The 16,171-nt window shown below is 36.4% G+C and overlaps 1 non-coding gene across 1 annotated transcript; it reads left to right on the plus strand.

The window, feature by feature from the left end:
- Nucleotides 1–3,739: 3,739 nt before the first annotated feature.
- Nucleotides 3,740–3,811, plus strand: TRNAC-GCA. The gene has a single exon. It is a non-coding gene; the product is annotated as a tRNA-Cys (tRNA).
- Nucleotides 3,812–16,171: the final 12,360 nt, after the last annotated feature.

Here is a 16,171-nt window from a genome sequence, read left to right on the forward strand (position 1 = left end):
TTCAAACTATTTTTTGAGAAGATACTGTTTCAACGACTCATCTGGAAAAAAAAAAAAAAACCAATGTATAACAATCTCCAGCTTTGTAGAAGAAAAGAACCGAGTTCAGAGATGTTGCCAGACCTTGGAGATACTGAGACTTTAAAAAAGAAAAATAAAAGAGAGAGAGAGGAAGAGATTGCATTGTTCCACTTTTCACAGAGCTTATAGAGTATGGTGAAGGATGTGGAAAATTAGAAGGCATAGTTTTTTCTTGTTGCTGATATAAAAAGTTACCACAAAATTAATGACTTAAAATAACCCAAATTTATTCTCTTAAAAAGTCAGAAGTTCAAAATCAGCTTCATTAGGTTAAAGTTCTTCCATTTCTGAATTTCAACATTCAGTCTCTGCTTAATGCAACCATCTCCACTGACTCTGATTCCTTCTCTGTCCCTCTTATCAAGCTCAGTGTAATCATATTGGACTTCCCAGGTGGCATCAGTGGTAAAGAACGTACCTCCCAATGCAGGAGACACAAGAGACATGGGTTTGATCCCTGGGTCAGGAAGATTTCCTGGAGGAAGGTATGCAAACCATTCCAGAATTCTTGCCTGGAGAATCTCAAGGACAAAGGAGCCTGGTGGGCTACAGTCCATAGAGTCACAAAGAGCAGGAAACAACCGGAGTGACTTAGCACACACACATGTGATCATATTAGGGCCACTAGGATAATCCAGGATTTCTCTTGATTCCATGAAATTGAATCACCCCAAGGTGTTTTAATCATAGCAAGATGTTAATTTGTTTTCCCATATAATATTCAGAATTTACAGAAATTAGGATTTGTACATATTTGGGGCAGATAGAGATATGGATCTATCTATTAAGACATGTATGTGTGTGTATATATATATATATATATATATATATATACACACACATTACATATACATTAATGTATATATATATAATACATTATCAAGAGACAATTATCAAGAGATGTATGTGTATATGTGTGTGTGTATATACATATATATATCCAGTTTGTTACAAATGGTAGGATTTCCTTCTTTCTCATGGATGTAAAACTCTATATTGGATACATATATACCACATCTTCTTCACCCATTCATTCATTGACAGACACTTAGAAATTTAATATATTGGATATGACAAATAATGCTGCAATAAACACAGAAGAGCAGATATCTCTTCAAGATTACTATTTTATTTCCTTTGGATATATGCTCATAAGTATATATGCATTTTTTAAACCATAATTCAGGATTTATTCATCTTAGTGTTTCTCAGAAGACCTAGAATAGTATTTAGAAATATGAGATGGCCAATAAAGGTTGATAGAATTAATTAATGATATATAGGTTAGTCTCAATTTATGCTAAGATTTCTTCAAAAAAGAATTTTAAGCAAGTAAAAGTAATTAACAAGGGGCAAAGTAAAATGAATAAGAAATTGTTAATGAAAGCAAGAAAAAAAAAGAATGTGGATACCAAATTAGATCAAAAATTAAATGATCAAAGTGAATTCCAGAGGTTATTATAGTTATTAGTGATAATTAAGTACTAAAAAAAATATATATATATATATATATATATCTCATTATGATATAGTTTGTCTATCAGGCAAGGATTCAGGACAGGGTGGCATGGATAGGGATGGGGGAAGATTGGAGGTTTGACTGATGCAGAGTATTCAAGATAGTTCCAAGCAGAATTAGGCTGGTAATTGAAGATTCAAGATGATTGAATCAAAACCAGAAGCTTTTGAAAATGTTTTCTGTTGGTTGTAGTTTTTGCAGCTTTTTTTTGTATACACATAAAACAGACACACTAACTTATTGACACATACATGTATACACATCTTAGTAAGCATTCATTATAAGTGGTCTCATAAGTAGTATATCTCTTGATACCCAGAGTAAGCCTCTTAGATATATGCAAATTAGAAATGGCAAAGAAAAGCTGAAATCTCTCAATATATTTTTGCATCTATCAACTTAATAGACAAAGAAACATGCAATAAAATAGCATACTTTAAGATGCAACAAAATAGTAGATATTTTGTATCATTATATGAATTGTAATTTGCTATTTTATGAGCATAAAGTGGTAAATTCTGCTTTTCCCAGGTGGTGCAGTGGTAAAGAATCTGCCTCCCAATGCAGGAGACCCAAGAGATGAGGATTCAGTCTCTGGGTTGGAAAGATCCCCTGGAGTAGGAAATGGCAACCTGCTCCAGTGTTCCTGCCTGAAAAATTCCATGGACAGAGACCCTTGTGGACTATAGTCCGTGGGTCACAAAGAGTTGGACATAATTGAGTGACTGAACCCACATACTTTATGAGCATAAAATAATCTACACTTTATAAAATATATTTTTACACATTCAATTGCCACCTGAATAACATGTGCAAGTAAAAGAAACAAGAAAATTATTCACTTTGGGTAATCTGGTGTTAAAAGGAAACTTTAAAACCCTTTTAGGGGAACAAATGACTTAAGACACCAGAAAAGGTAAACAGACAGATAATAGCTACAAATAAATCAAGTGATCTAATATTCACTGGTCTCCAGGAGTCACACCAGGGTATATAATTAGTAATTTGGAAAAAAAGAAAAAAATTTTCACTCGCTGAGGAAATTCTGATTATATTCAAACACATTCAGATGTGATGAAGTATAATCATTTGGATCATAAGGGACAAAACAAATATCTATAATTCTTTTCTCATAAGGAAACAAGCTTAACTATAGTTATTAAATCCGTGGGCTATTGTACCAGAGAGGGTATTGTCAGATGATTAGTTCTAGAAGTTCTAGTACATTTGTCACCAAGAGTCCACTTAATAGTTAGGGACTTGGTGTCTTATCCACATGATAAACTGACATATCACAATTGACCTTGGAATATGCTTGATAAATCTAATCAGGCTTAATATATGAGAAGTTTGTAGATTCAAAAAAGACAGAATACTAGCACTCAAAACATATCAGAAACCTTTAAAATACTATTATGAGAAAAAAGAATACATTTTTAAAAACTATTGGCAATAATTGATCTATGATTTTTAAAAATTATTTAGATAAACCTCTAAGGTAATAAAACATAATAAACTGAAGCCACAGGTCTGATCCTTCGAAGCAGACAGAATCAAAGAGAAGTTAAAATATTATGCATAATCAATTTATCAGAATTTGAGAATAAGGAGGACAAAGATAAATGGAAGAAGTATAACATGCAACACAGCTGACCTTCAAAGAATAATCAAAAATAGAACTGTTTGTAGGCAGATAACCAAAGGAAGATCAAATATATTATTTAAAAAATTTCATGCTGCTTTGCGGCAAAACTCTTCTACTGCTCTAAACTTTCATTTTTTATTTGGCTTATATATTAATGCTTTGTGTCATGATAATGTTATAGTGGTAGTAATAATAAAAGAGTGAAGAAAAATTTGTTTTATCTAGGTTAGCTTGGGGCAGATAAAGAAGGATAGAAAGTGAGTATAACTACCTAGCTCTACTAGGATATATACAATTGTTTAAAAATATATATTATAAATACATGGCTGCATTTTCCCATGATAAAAAGTATCGCTTTTCTGCAATGCTCTATGTGCAGCTCTCATCCTGTGTCAAAAGTTATGTTAGACTCTTCCCTTTTCCTTATGTGCATATCCAAAAGTCATACTTCTACATTTATATTTCCTCACATTTTGTTATATTTATGCTTCACTTCCCTGGTGGCTCAGATGGTAAAGTGTTTGCCTGCAATGCAGGAGACCCAGGTTCGATCCCTGGGTCGGGAAGATCCTCTGGAGAAGGAAATGGCAACCCACTCCAGTACCCTTGCTTGGAAAATTCCATGGATGAAGGAGCCTGATAGGCTACAGTCCATGGGGTCGCAAAGAGTCAGACACGACTGAGTGACTTCACTTCACTTTACTTCACTCCTCTTAAATATTCCAGTTCTAATGAAATATTTTGTCATATATGCATGGAATAATGAGATGAACTGTCAAGACTGTTTTCACGTAGTCTTTTCAGATTCTTCCTTCACACTACGGCCAAATGATTGCTCCCAAATGGAACAATATCCAACATCCTCTTTGGCTTAGAACCTTCTAGGAATCAACCACTTACAACTGTATCCTTTATACTTCACTAGGGTATACTACTAGTAAAATGGGCAATGTTTATCCAGACAAAAGTTTTCATTTCTCTTTGGATTTTAGAATTAATTTAAATGATAAGTTTTCAGGTTTTGATTGCATGTCACATTTTACATCATGTGAATGATCAGTCAGTAAAAATGTAGAAATGGAGCAAATTCTTATGCATGGAACCCCTTATTTTCTCACTTGCTGCTGTCACAATTAATATCATACGGATTTGTGCTTATAGGGACATTGTGAAAATATGCCCTGGACTAGAGTATAAATTTAGTTACTTAGAATGACACAAAAGACCCTAATCTTGCCTTTGGCTAAAAATCCAATTATATCTCCCTTTACTCATAACCTTATAATTTATGCTTTATTAATGAAAAATGTTTTTAGTTCTCTGCAAAAAAAAAAAAATGCTATCTCATAAACTCTTGACTTCTTCTTCTGTCCCTTTTCTCTTACTAGACTAGCTCAATACTAATTAAACTTTCTGCAAGGAAATGTTTGATATCTGCCCAGTCATGGTGACCATGAGCTACATATGGCTATTGATTGAGCACATGGAGAGTGGATGATTATCTCCTGGACTGAGATTTGAATTGTTTTTAAATGATTACTTAATATAAATTAAAATAGTCCCATATGGCTGGTGTTCTTAGTAGGCAGTACACTTCAAGTTGTTTCATTTTGCTGCTTTTGGTGATAAACTTTTCCTGACCACCTCCACCAGCTTCCACGTTGGAGATGACCTTTCTTTCTTCTATTTTCTCTTTCTTCAGTGTGTCTGAGCACTTCCTTCAGCGTTTGTTTTAAACCTTCAGCCTCTGTCATGACTATTTTTTTTCAACTGAAATTCTTCCCACTTTTGAAAAAGGTTTTACTTCTCAGCCTTCTTAAGCCTTAGGTGCTTCAGATTTTGGCTCAATGAAAATGGAGCTCCTATTTTGCCCAGAATCTGCTCACTTTGACTTTGGAGGGAGTAGTTAGGGGTGGGGTGCAAATATGGCCAGTTCTGTATGCCTGTTCAGTGGTCACAAGGGCTAATTTCCTTACTTGTGAATGTGAGAGAAGTATTTTAACTTCTACTCTCAAAGCCACCCCAATAACAACAAACTATTTTTCCTATACAATGTGCCCAAGTTTCATTTTGACATTCTTATTTTTAAAAACACCCTAGAATTATTATGATTTGTAGTACTTGATGCTTCAGTAGCTTAACACACTTTACATGAGTCAGTTCATTAATTCTAGAGGCTCTGTCTTGGCATAGAGGAGAGCTGGCACATTTTGGTGCTTCAATTCCTTGTTGAAAGAAGGATGTGCGAACAATAGACCCAGTGCTTAAGAGGGAGGGTCTCTAAGTTCCTTCCATTAGAAATAAATGCAATTCTACTCTATAAAGAAATGCAATTTGATGCAAAATAGTGATTGGAATTAAAGTCAAATGGCAACCAAGTTTCTGGAGGCAAAATAAAAGGATATTTAATTCCTAAACCCATGGTGAAAATAAGAAAATGTATGTGACCATGATAATAATTTATGAACTGAAAGCAAAGAGAGAAAAATAGTTTCTAAATGGTTATTTAACAGCTTACACAAATGACACTTCGCAATATTTGAAATATCAGTTTTTATTTGTTTTCTTGTTTATTGTTTTCTTTGAAAAATTATTAGTATAAGCACCATGAAGAAGGCATTTTTTTCTTTTTAGTGTCTGTATAACCTAGGCTTATAATACTGCTTTAACCTATAAATGAAGAGTAAGTTTTCATCTTCTGTTAAGAAAAGTATTAATATTTTTTATGAGTGAGTACCTCCTAGAACTAAGTGATTAAAAGAAAAACACTCAAACTTGACTAACTTATAACAATTAGCAGAACTGACAGAAGTATAGGCTTCAGGGTATATTTTAATCTAAAGGTAGATTTCTTGATGTTAAAAATAAATCATACAAATACAACAAATTTAAAGATATTGTATTTTGATTCATACAGGGGAAAAAAACTATGCTTGAATATGATGAAACTGAAGAAAATGGAATAAAATTACATAGAAGAAAACCATTGTACAATGGGTCAGTAACTGCGCTTTAGCTACAATGGCAAAAATGGAAATATTCTTAATGGGGAAAGAAAATTGAAGGCAGGATCTATGTTCAAATACCTGTGAACTGAAGATATATAAAAGGACTGAAGCAAAATAAACGCTTTTTCAATGACTTTTGGGCTTTCCAGGTGGCACTAGTGGTAAAGAACGTGCTTGCTAATCTAGGAGACATAAGATGCACATTTGATCCCTGGGTCGGGAATATCTCCTGGAGGAGGGCATGGCAACCCACTCCGGTGTTCTTGCCTGGAGAATCCCAGGGACAGAGGAGCCTGGTGGGCTACAGTCCATGGGTCGCAAAGAGCCAACTACAACTGAAGTGAGTTAGTATGCACGCAAAATGACTTTTAAGCCAGCGAAAGAAATAATGATTGAGAACTAGATTTAGAGCCAGAAAACAGGAGTTCTTTCCCAAATGTGCTGTCAAATGGTGGCATGGTCTGGGTTAATCACTCTATTATACTCCTTTATAATAAAACAACTTACTTGCCTCTTTTAAAAATATCAGTAATTCACTGTATTGGTGTGCTGTTTTGTTTTGGTTCACTCTCCTGAGGAGTGACAAAGTGGGAAGTCACTTTACTGTTGTGAAAACTTGCTCAGCTTCTGACCAGAAGCTCTGAATTTCAACTCACTTCTGCTACTACATGACCTTAAAAGTTTTTTAATCATTTCCAAAGTTTCCTTTCATTTAGAATTTTAATCGTTATCTTTCTCACACTTAACATCAGTAATGTATAGGCAACAATCTGAAACAGAAGCACAGAGTTTGTGTAACGTCTTCTTTTAAAACTTTACTCTTGGTAGTAGAACATTCAAAGAAATAAGTAACGCAGAACACTGATACACACACTATTCAATGATCCATAAAATCATTTTGCTGCTTCATCGTCTTATGAAGGAAACACATCACAAGGCATTTAGTAAAAGGAATCTGATATTGAGCAGTTTCAGCTCTTCCAAAGGGTATATATTTTCCAAGAATATCCTTACGATGGTGCTCATTTCCTTCATCAAACTCTGCTGGACCTTAGTCAGGAATTTATAGCAGCTGAAAACAGCAATGTTCTGATATTGCTTGTTATCTGAAAGCTTCATGTCTATTCACTAGAGTTTCAGAAGATTAAGTCTTAATGATATGAATTTTATTAAGTTCTTAAAAGGATATGGAATTTTGAAGAGTAATTTCAGTGTCAACTTAATTACTCTTTCAAATCTCATGCATTTCCAGGCAATTAAATTTAATTTTTAAAGATCTGTTTCCTTGGTCAATTTATATGTAGTATAAGTTTTTATTCTAAATGAAATTTAAAGTTGAGTTTTATTTTTAAACAGAACTGTTAAGAAATAGTTTATTCTGAGAGTAAACAAACTAGAAAATGAAATATATATTTTTAGCATTTCTACCTGACATATTTACTCTAAAATGAAGAAACTGTATGCATATTTATTGATGATAGAAAAACTGTTTTTGTTTTATCTTTTACTCCATAAAATATTATGATGGTCATATTTCTTTGCCTAGTCTTAAAATAAGAGTATAACCACAGAATATCATTCCTATAATTATCTGGGCATCTTTATAACCTCATTTTTAAATTCTATCTGCTCAAATGGTCAATGCAATTGAAAAATATAGCAATTACTAGTGTGTCATTAATTATTACTTGCTGTCTTAAGAATGGAAACTATGAACCTGAAGTTTCTTGGCCTAGGTTAAAAACTTTAGGGACTGATTTAGTCTGCTGTCTTACAAAAGAAACTGCTATACTGGTAAAAGATACTAGAAAAAAGTTAGTAGTGAAAGAGTACACTAAGCCAGTTTCATGACTATTAAATACACATTGACCAATATAAAAGGTAGACAAAATCTTTGAATTGTATGTATATGCATATGGATATGTGTGTATACACACACACACACAGATCAGATTTTTCAATATTTATAATTGCATTCTTGTATTGATTTTCATTTGCCTAATTAATGATGCTAAACATCTTTTCATATAATTGTTGACTATTTCTTTACCTTTTTAAAAGAAATATCTACTCAAATCTTTCACTCAATCTTTAATAGAGTTGATTGTTTTGTTAGTTATTGAATTGCAAGCATTATTTTATGTTCTTAATACCAGACCCCTTTTAAGTATATGAATGGCAAAACTTTTCTCCATTTTTGTGTGTTGTCTTTTTATTTTCTTGAACATGTCCTGTTATTAGATTGTTCCTCCTAAATATATCTCTCTCCACTTACAATGGGTCTTGATGCAATAAACCCATCAACCGTTGAAAGCATTATTAGTTGAAGATGCACTTAATTCATCTAATCCATCAAACATCACAGCCTAGCTTAACCTACCTTAAAAAGGCCCAGAACACTTACATTAGACTACAGCTGGGCAAAATTATCTAACAGAAAGGCCTGTATTATAGTAAAGTTTTGAATATCACATATAATTTTTGAATACTGTACTGAAAGTGAAAAACAGAATGGTTGTCTGGGTACAAAATGATTGTTAAGTGTAACAGTTGCTTACCCTCATGATCACCTGGCTCGCTGCCACTGCCGAGCATCAGTAGAGGGTCAATTCAGTTCAGTTGCTCAGTTGTGTCTGACTCTTTGCGACCCCATGAATCGCAGCACACCAGGCTTCTCTGTCCATCACCAACTCCCGGAGTTCACTCAAACTCACGTCCATCGAGTCGGTGATGCCATCCAGCCATCTCATCCTCTGTCGTCCCCTTCTCCTCCTGCCCCCAATCCCTCCCAGCATCAGAGTCTTTTCCAATGCATCAACTCTTCGCATGAGGTGGCCAAAGTACTGGAGTTTCAGCTTTAGCATCATTCCTTCCAAAGAACTCCCAGAACTGATCTCCTTTAGAATGGACTGGTTGGATCTCCTTGCAGTCCACAGGACTCTCAAGAGTCTTCTCCAACACCACAGTTCAAAAGCATCAATTCTTCGGTGCTCAGCTTTCTTCACAGTCCAACTCTCACATCCATGCATGACCACAGGAAAAACCATAGCCTTGACTAGATGGACCTTTGTTGGCAAAGTAATGTCTCTGCTGTATTATTCCATATATATTGGCAGCTCAGGAAAAAAATCAAAATTCAAAATTTGAAATACAGTTTCTCCTGAATGTGGATCACTTTTGCATATAATGTTGAAAATGCATGAAGACGAATCATTTTAAGTCAGGGACAATCTGTTTGTTGAAGCTCTACCCCCTAGTGTGATTATATTTGGAGCTAGACATTTGAAGACATGATTATAGTTAAAAGAGTTCATAAGGTGGAGAATTATTAGGATGGATGTCCTTTTGAGAAGAGGGAAGGATATCAGGGGTACCCACACACAGGAATAACTAAGTAAATATACAGCTGGGAGGTCGCCATCTACAAGTCAAGGAGAGAGGACTCAAGAGAAATCAAGCCTTCCAACCTCTTGGTCTTAGACTCCATGCCTCCAGAATTATGGGGAAATAATTTTCAGCTATTCAAACCTCCAACCTGTGATATTTTGTTGCAGTAGCTCTAGCTATTATGGCATGCAGTAGCTCTAACATAATAGCTCATTTGATGGTAACAAAGTTTTAAAATTTTGATGAATAAAGACTTGTGATAAACACCTACAATGTAACATTGGTGAACCACAAAAAGATGAAGTTGGATATTTTAACCTTGCAAATGTTCGAATCTCATGATTGCAGATTACAGGCAGAGGAAGCTTCTTTTAGCAAAGCTCTGTTTCTTTCTAATTTGTATCCATCTATCCTAGGCACCGGAGAAGGCAATGGCACCCCACTCCAGTACTCTTACCTGGAAACTCCCATAGGCAGAGGAGCCTGGTAGGCTGCAGTCCATGGGGTCGCGAAGAGTCGGACACAACTGAGCGATTTCACTTTCACTTTTCACTTTCCTGCATTGGAGAAGGCAATGGCAACCCACTCCAGTGTTCTTGCCTGGAGAATCCCAGGGACGGAGAAGCCTGGTGGGCTGCCGTCTATGGGGTCGCACAGAGTCGGACACGACTTAAGCGACTTAGCAGCAGCAGTATCCTAGGCACAGTGGTAAAGAATCTGCCTGCCAATTCAGAGGACATAAGAGATGAAGAGATGAAAGTTTGATCCCTGAGTTGGGAAGATTCCCTGGAGAAAGAAATGACAACCCACTCCAGTAATCTTGCCTGAAAAATTCCATGGACAGAGGAGCCTGGTAGGCTACAGTCCATGGGGTCACAAAAAATTGGACATGACTGAGCAACTGAGTATACATCCCAGAGAAAAATTAATCTATCATTTGTAGAACTCTTTGTAAAGTAAAACAAAACAAAACAAGCAAAACAAAAACAAAAACAAAACAAAACAATGTTAACGACGTAAATTTAAAAAAATATTCTCATCATTTTCTCCAATTTTGAATCCTAAATCATTATGTGATTTGTCTCTAGATAATGTAGATGACTTATTCATTGAAACCTGACAAAGGTCACCAAGTTTCCAGCCTGGTTTCTATGTTCCTACCTCTCATGGCCCTGCAGTTACATAAACAGGGCCCATAGTTTAGGTTTTGTTTTTTGCAAAATAGCACTCCTGATGCTATATTCTATGGGCTTCCCTTATAGCTCAATTAGTAAAGAATCCGCCTGCAATGCAGGAGACCCTGGTTCAATTCCTGGGTCATAAAGATCCACTGGAGAAAGGATAGAAGACCCCCTCCAGTATTCTTGGGCTTCCCCTGTGGCTCAGCTGATAAAGAATCTGTCTGCAGTGCAGGAGACCTGGGTTCAATCCCTGGGATGGGAAGATCCCCTGAAGAAGGGAAAGGCTAACCGTTCCAGTATTCTGGCCTGGAGAATTCCATGGACTGTACAGCATTCCTGATGCTATAGTCTATATCTGTGTGGGTTATATTTGAGTGTGAATAACAGATACCTAAAAATAATGGATTAAAATTCAGAAGTATATTCTACTTTGACAATAAGTAATATTCACATGTAGGAAATCAAGTTGGCCATGACCCAGACTGCTATCCACTTTCTTCTCTTCTAAACCCATTACAGATATCGTGGTCCAACATGAAACTGGAGCCATCATGTCGGCAACTTCCAAGCAATAGTGTAGAAGACACAAAAATGCATCTCAGCAGTGCTGTTAGAAATTTTCAGGGTTAATTGTTATGTAATAGTTCAGTTTTTGACCCTTTGATCACATGCCACTCCTCAACTCAGAATGGGAAATGTATGTTTTATTATAATTGGCCTTTATGTCAATTAAAAATCAGGATTGCCATATGGAGGAAAAGGCCATGGAAAAGACAGCTAGCAGACCCTGCATGGAATCTTATATTGTTCTTTAAATTTGCCATTTTTTTACAGTCATTTCAACAATTTGTGAGATAACCTTTACATGATATTAGGAGGCTGTAAAAGGGCTTGCCTCTCTTGGCTTTGTACTTTTTAAAATTCATTTTTCTTTTTTAACTTTTACTCATCATGTTGCCTGCTTTCTTGTGATAGTTCATGTGTCTGACCTCAAAGATAAGAGGAATATTAAATAAGTGCTCTTGATTATTCAGGTGGAAGATAAATATTAAAGGTAGATGTGTTAGAAGAAATTAATTCTCTGAATGGAGATGAAAATTTTTGACCAGTTCTTTGCTGATGTGATAGTGTTTATTCTGCATATTTTAATTTTAAGTTGTAAGGAAACCAGAGGTAAATAAAAGAGGATTACATTGCAAAAGGAGAATATGCATGGCTTCCTTTCAGTGATTGCTTTATCTGTCTTTAGAGTGGGACATTTGGAATTAAAAAGAGATGGACAATGGATCTCAGAGATCCTTCAGATACTTTTATTGCTCATTTTCTCAATTTACATACCATGACAGGCAGATCCAGAGGTTCTATTTCCCTTTAGCAGACTCAATGTCTTAATTTTGCGAAAACTCACATTATGGATCATTTTTTAGTCTTAAATATTAAAATTTTCTCTTTGGTAAGAAAATCATTATTTTCATGTGTCCTTTTCATAAATGTTTCCTTGTCTTAAAAAAATAGATTAGTAATTTCAAAGAAGAAAGTAATTCCATTAAATTATGGAATACCATTAAAAGGGAGTATTACCTTGTCAGTTTCAGCATTGTATATGCATTTCTAGGAGCTTTAGAATTTTTTTCTGTTTCAGTTACATTTCCTTTATTGCACTTTTTTATACTAGAGCACATTGCAGGGTTAACAGTTTTTAAAGTGACTCATAATTTTGTGCCCATCCCGCCATATTATTACAGTCTGCATTCTGTTTAAGGTTTAATTTTAAAAATAATTGCCTCTTATTAAAATACCCCACATTACATTATTGCTGGTCATGCAGAAAATTACTTTGCTGCAGGAAACAAAACCATCCAATATAATCTTTTCTCCTTATAACAGAGGAGATAATTGGATTAATCACAAGTCAAAATCTTGGAAGTAGAATACTTTGTTGGCTAAACTGAGCCATGCTTGTCATTTAGAGATGATAGATGAGCACTTCTGTGATGCTACATAATCAATGGCAACTAGTCACCATAATAATGAATATTTTAGAAATATTAAAATACATTAATTAGCCATTGAATATGAGGAGAAGCTGGTTTAGCCCCATGAGGAACTAGTGCCTTGTTAAAGACATCATCATATAACCATGCCCAGTAAGGTAAATTTCTCCTCAGCTCACTTGATACTATTTTGTAAATTTTAAGACACTTGATACAGTAGAAAAAGGTCTCATATAGTGAATCTTTTAATGGTTAAATCTACTGCATGGCTTTGGGTATAACATTAGATCCTCATACTGCCCAGGGGCTTGATTCCTCAGTAGTTCTGTTCCTACTCAGTAGGGTTCATTATTTTAAAATTTATATTTCCAGAGCAAGTTTCTTTATTCATTTTTAGGAATGCAATTTAAAAAATGAGAATATAACAAGGAGTTTGGGAATCTTTAGGCATGTGTTTTTATCATGAAATTTTGGATATAAGAGTAACTTCCTTTCATAGATTGTGAAATGACAGTCTAAAACGGTGGAGCGGAAGGATGTGCACTCTTCTTCTCTTGAAAGAACTCCAAAAGTGCAGCTCACTGCTGAACAACCATCAACAGGACAATGTTGGATCCCACCAAAAAAAGATAACCCATGTCCAGGGGCAAAGGAAAAGCCCCAACAAATGATAGGAAGGGTGGAAATTGCATTTAGAATCAAACCCCATATCCATGCCAGAGATGCTTGGAGGGCTCAAACAAAACCTTTTGTACACCAGGACCCAGAGACACCACAGAGACTGTACCAGACCATACTTTCAGTGTTTGAGTGTCTCCTGCAGAGGGACAGGTCAGCAACGTCCTGCTGCAGTGACAGGAGTTCTGGCTGCAGCACACTTGGAAGGCACGGCCTGTGTCATAAGTTCTTTTGGAGGAGTTCACTATTAGTCCATCATAAAGTCACCAAATGAGCAGACTACCCACAAACTTGAGAATAATTATATCAACGAAGTTCTTGCACCGTGACAAAAATTCTAGCACCCTCAGTACATTTCCCATCATGGGGATCCAGGAAAGGGACTGAGAACCCCCAGAGAATTTGACTTTGGAGGCCAGTGGGATTTGATTACAGATCCTCTACAGGACTGGGGAAACATACTCTTTGAGGGCACAGACAACACATTGTGTGCACCACGGCCCAGGAGAAATGAGAAGTCACCCCACAAGAGACTTGCCCGAGTGGCCAGGAGTCTCTGGAGGAGGCGTGGGTCGACAGTGGCCTATCATGGAATCAGCAGTGCTGGCATAAGTCCTTTTGAAGGAGGTTGCCATTACTGCCATTACCCCTACCAGAGATTGGCCTCAGGCCAAAAAACTGAAGAAACACAGCCCCACCCATCAACAGAAAATTGAATTAAAAATTTACTGAGCATAGCCCCACCCATCAAAACCAACTCAGATTCTGCCACAGCCAATTTCTCTCATCAAGAAGCTTCTATAAGCCTCTTTTTTATCCATAAGAAAGCAGACAGAATAACTAACCAAAGTGATCACAAGGATCACAGCTTTGTCTAACTCAATGAAACTATGAACCATGCTATGTAGGGTCACCAAGATGGACTGTTCATGGTAGAGAGTTTGATCAAAAAGTGGTCCACTAGAGAAGGAAATGGCAAACCATTTCAGCATCTTGCCTTGAGAATCCCATGAGCAGAATGAAAAGGCAAAAAGATAAGATACTGAAAGATGAATTCCCCAGGTCAGTAGGTGCCCTATATGCTACTAGAGAAGAGAGGAGAAATTACTCCAGAAAGAATGAAGAGACCAAATCAAAGAGAAAAAAATGCCCAGTTGTGGATGTGACTGGTGATGGAAGTAAAGTCTGATGCTGTCAAGAACAATATTGCATAGGAACCTGGAATGTTAGGTCCATGAATCAAGGTAAACTGGAAGTGGTCAAACAGGGGATAGCAAGAGTGAACATCAACATTTTAAGAATTAATGAAATAAAATGGACCAGAAAGGGTGAATTTAATTCTGATGACCATCATCTACTACTGTGGGCAGGAATCCCTTAGAAGAAATGGAGTAGCCCACATAGTAAATAAGAGTCCAAAATGGAGTACTTGGGTGTGATCTCAAAAAGAACTGAATGATCTCTGTTCTTTCATAAGGCAAACAATTTAATATGAGAGTAATCTAAGTCTATGCCCCAACCACTAATGCTGAAGAAGCTTAAGTTGAATGGCTCTATTATGACCTACAGGACCTTTTAGAACTTACATCAAAAAAAGATGTCCTTTTCATCATAGGGGACTGGAATGCAAAAGTAGGAAGTCAAGAGATTTGGCCTTGGAGTACAAAATAGAGGAGGGGAAAGGTTAGCATAGATTTGCCAAGAGAACACACTGGACATAGCAAACACCCTCTTCCAAAAACACAAAAGATGACTACACATGGCCATCACCAGATGGTCAACACCGAAATCAGATTGATTATGTTCTTTGCAGTCAAAGATGGAGAAGCTCTATACAGTCAGCAAAAACAAGACCAGGAGCTGACTGTGGCTCAGACCATGAACTCCTTTTTGCAAAATGGAGACTTAAACTGAAGTAGGGAAAAGCATGAGACCATTCAGGTATGACCTAAATCATGCCCATTATGACTATGCAGCAGAAGTGACATATAGATTCAAGGGATTAGATCTGATATACAGAATGCCTGAAGAACTATGGACAGAGGTTCATGACATCGTACAGGAGGCATTTATCAAGACCATCCCAAGGAAAAGAATACAAAAATGCAAAATGGTTGTCTGAGGAGGCCTTAAAAATAGCTTAGAAAAGAAGAGAACCAAAAGGCAAAGGAGAAAATGAAAGAAATATCCATTTGAATGCAGAGTTACAAAGAATAGCAAGGAGAGATAAGAAAGCCTTCCTCAGTGATCAGTGCAAAGAAATAGAGGAAAACAATAGAATGGGAAGGAGTAGAGATCTTTTTCGGAGAAGGCAATGGCACCCCACTCCAGTACTCTTGCCTGGAAAATCCTATGGACGGAGCAGCCTGATAGGGTGCAGTCCATGGGGTCGCTAAGAGTCGGACACGACTGAGCGACTTCACTTTCACTTTTCACTTTCATGCATTGGAGAAGGAAATGGCAACCCACTCCAGTGTTCTTGCCTGGAGAATTCCAGGGATGGGGGAGCCTGGTGGGCTGCCGTCTATGGGGTCACAAAGAATCAGACACTACTGAAGCGACTTAGCAGCAGCAGCAGCAGAGACCTTTTTAAGAAAATTAGAGATACCAAGGGAAAATTTCATGCAAAGATGGGCACAATAAAGGACAGAAACAGTATGGATCTAACAGAAGCAGAA

Source organism: Bos indicus x Bos taurus, chromosome 20 (assembly GCF_003369695.1).
Source record: "Bos indicus x Bos taurus breed Angus x Brahman F1 hybrid chromosome 20, Bos_hybrid_MaternalHap_v2.0, whole genome shotgun sequence".
Lineage (NCBI taxonomy): Eukaryota > Metazoa > Chordata > Mammalia > Artiodactyla > Bovidae > Bos > Bos indicus x Bos taurus.